This window comes from Phoca vitulina, unplaced genomic scaffold (genome assembly GCF_004348235.1).
Source record: "Phoca vitulina isolate PV1807 unplaced genomic scaffold, GSC_HSeal_1.0 scaffold3, whole genome shotgun sequence".
NCBI lineage: Eukaryota > Metazoa > Chordata > Mammalia > Carnivora > Phocidae > Phoca > Phoca vitulina.
In genome coordinates, this window is record NW_022589706.1 from 60892219 (window position 1) to 60895969 (window position 3751).

General features: G+C 40.8%; 1 protein-coding gene across 1 annotated transcript in view; it reads right to left on the reverse strand.

Moving 5' to 3' along the window:
- Positions 1-2424, reverse strand: part of RASGEF1B (RasGEF domain family member 1B) — a 632176-nt gene extending 629752 nt beyond the window's left edge. Inside the window, exon 1 of the mRNA XM_032400630.1 lies at positions 2297-2424. The gene's annotated coding sequence lies outside the window, so the exon portion shown is untranslated. The remainder of the gene's footprint in view (positions 1-2296) is intronic.
- Positions 2425-3751: the final 1327 nt, after the last annotated feature.

A 3751-nucleotide genomic window follows, 5' to 3' on the forward strand; every position in this document is an offset into this window, starting at 1 on the left:
AAGAAAGAAAGAAAGAAAGAAAGAAAGAAAGAAAGAAAGAAAGAAAGAAAGAAAGAAAGAAAGAAAAGAAAAGCAAAGCCACCGGATGCAGAGTGGAGTAAGTTTTGCCGCATTCCCTAACCGTTGCCTGGAGTCTGTGGGTCGGAGGCAGCACTGCCCTGAGCCCCCAGGGAGCCTGCGCAAATCAGCAGGAAGCTTGCCCTGTCCACAGCAGCTGCAGCGAGGCAGGGCGGCCTAGTGATGAAGATCACCGCGGATCAAGCCAGACGGTCAGGGTTATCCCAGCTCCACCGCCCTGCTACGCTGCCCTGAGCAAGTTACTCAGCTACAGCTGAATTCTAATTGTAAAACCAGGTCGGACTGCTGTGAGGATTAAGTAAAGACAACACATGAAGTACCGATAATGTGTTCTTGCTTGTGCCATGAGACGGGGAGGGGGGACGATATGTATTTATATTTTCTAACTTGTGCATAAGAACCTCAGGGAGGATATATAATAAACGGAAAACCGTTATTTATTTCTTTGGTGGTAACCCAGTGGAGGGGAAAGGGGGAACTTTTACTAAGCATCTCTTTTAATTTTTGCATCGTGAACTATGCAGCTATATCACCTATTAAAAAATTAACTAAAGGGGCGCCTAGGCGACGCAGTTGGTTGAGCGTCGGACTCAGTTTCAGCTCAGGTGGTGATCTCAGGGTCGTGAGGTCGAGCCCAACATCGGGCTCCCCGTTCAGTGTGGAGTCTGCTTGGGATTCTCTCTCCCTCTCCCTCTGCCCCTCTTGCTCATGTTCTCTCGCTCTCTAAAATAAATAAATAAATCTTTGGAAAAAAATTAACTAAAATATCAAAGACAAGGTATAATAGAGTATGCATCATATAATGTATATTAATTATGATGATGATAATTATCATTAGAACCATTACCCTTACATCTAAGCCAAACAGCACTCCTAGGTTCATCTAACAAAAAGTCAAACCCGTAGGAGAAACCCTGAAATCCTTCCAGAATCTTTTAGATTCACGACTCTCCGCGGCTGGTCCAGAACCCCCAAGACAAGCTTCCAGATCTGAAATTTTATAATGCTGAGGCATGATCCTGTTATTCTCACAGCTGAAATCTAAGCAAGACAATACTCGTGCCAACCACTACAATAAAAACGCACAAGCAGGACAAGTGGATAAGGGGAAAGACAGGGACAGGGAAAGAAGGGGGAAGTAAAGGGAGTGAGCTGCGGTGAAAGGAAAGAGCAGGACCATTTTTGCTCACCTAACTCCGCCCGTCACCCTTCCCCCCATTGCTCCTGGCTAAACACCCATCCAATCCAGTTTTGGCAGCCAACAACCTAGACCCCTACAGACTTAGATTAAACAGCCTCCACCGAATAAGCAAAATCATGACACCAGACCCCAGAGGCAGGATATCCCCTTATCCACTTGTCCTGCTTCCCCAGCTGCCTGGCTTCTCAAGGGTAAAAGAGCAGCCTCCCCTAAACAGTGGGGGCATACTGGATTGTCCTCTGGGGTGGGCCAGCTCGGTCACACCCCACCAGCTCATCATGGAAGAACCTGACCGCCTGATTAAAGGCGTTCCTTCCACGCCCTTGCTCTCAAGATCTTGCCAGCATCCATTATCGGGTCTCAGTGTCGCCTCCAGCACAAAAAGACACAAGAGTTACTAAACAGCATCACAGTCATAACCCAGAGGGCAACACGAGGCAGACAGCTGCTTGCGGCATATTTTCGTGTACAACACAGACTGCCTTGTTGGGCAATAAGTTATTTAAGCGAATCTGCATTTTTATATCTTACTCTGTGCAGAAACAATTGGTTCCACTTGGGTGCACAAGAAGATAGAGAAAAGAAGAAACACATCATGATGTGAGTACCGGGAGCATTCAGATCATCAAGGTTTGATCAACAGACACACTGTAGTAGGTGCAACCTTCTTCCCTCGCTGCCAAGTTGTTGCTCATGGTGTTTTTAGTCCAGAGACCATGCTAACCTATTATTAATTCACAAAGATTTACTTAATTATGGAGGATCAAGCCTTTCAAAAAATAATTAATTACAAAAGCTACTTAATATTCAGAGGTGTCATGCAAGCAGATAACTGGCATTCTCTGTTGGTGGTTTAATTAGACAAGAAGATGCAGAAAGCTGTCACTTGAGGGTGGGTGGCTGCAGGGGAGGAAAGCCCTGGTAGGCACTACCAGTGGACCATCTGTACCATCTGTGCCAGACACAAAAGCACGACTCTTCAGCTGGTCCCCCTTAGAGAAAGCCCCCCATTTTTACCATCTCATCCATTGGCAATTTCTTTCCGCAGTGCGGATAGCTGGAAGGCAGACGATATTCATGAACTGTACTTTCAAATTTGATGTTTCATAGATGTGGAAGCTTGGGAAAAACAATTAACCACACTTGGTGCCTCAGTTTCTCCATCTGAAAAATACAATTCATAAATGTCATCCATCCATCTGCCTCCCAGATCAACAGCTGTTCAACATTTTCTTTACAAATGGCCAGGAACATGCCAAGTAACAAAACTGGCCCCATGTTACACATTTTGATATAAATATGCTGGCAAGAAACAGAAAATCTTCTTAATTTTACTGAACAATTGATTCCTGATTATTTCAGAGTTGGTTTGTCAAGTTGTGATTTTCTCTGCCACTGCCCCTCCTCGTGTTTTTTAAAAATCATCCTTGACCATCTGCTCGCCAGATAATTCTCTTTTCTTTAGTATCTTCATTAGACGGTGAGTAATAAAAATACCAACAATCACTACTACAGTTCGTTGTATATTCACATTTAGTCTTACCATCTCAGTGAGATAGGTGTTATGGTAATTATTATTTCTATTTCATGGATGAAGTTTAGAGTTTAGGGTGACGCCACCAGGGCCCCAAAATTAAGTAGCCAAATGAGGATTAAAACTCAGGTCAATTTGATTCCAAGTCACATAAGATTGCTTTTGCCATTCTGTCATAGAGGACAAGAAAGATACATAAACACACACAGAATGGTCAGAATTTCTACTGTTTGGAAATCATTATACAATATGGGAACAACAGAAATCACTTGATAAAATAAAATGCATTCGAAATGCAATGTGTTATCTTGAACTGGCTCCCAGAACAGAAAAAGAACATTTGTGGAAAAGCTGGTGAAATCTGAATAAAATCTGAGTTGGGTTAAAAAGAAAATCATTTCTAAGGAATTCTTGCCATCTGTGGCCAAAACTGTAAATTCTATCACCATTACTAAGGTCAAAAGTTGATCATTGTTTACAAGTAATTTAAACCATTTTTTAGTATCTGTTTTGAGATTTATTTCATATAATATCTAACCCATAAACCTTTCCTCAAGGGTCTTTTTGGAAAAAAAAAATTAGTTTTTTATATTCATGATTTTCCTTACCCATGTTGCACAGACAATTGAAGGTCAATTAAGTAACATAAAACCAAATGGTACATCAAAAGAGCTTTCATATTTGGGAAAGGAAATAAAAATATTAATACTGACCTTTAATTTATCAAAGCACAGGATCTCTAAATTTCTTTCTTTAAACAAGTTTGTCACAAAAAATAATAAATAAATAAACAAGTTTGTTGAATATATTAATAGACTTATTTCATATTATTGAGTCAATGTTTTAAGTAAAATTAGATTTTGTTAATAATTTTTAGTATGTCAGTTAATTTCCAGGAAAAACATACTTGTAACAATATAGGTTCAAAACTGCATAAA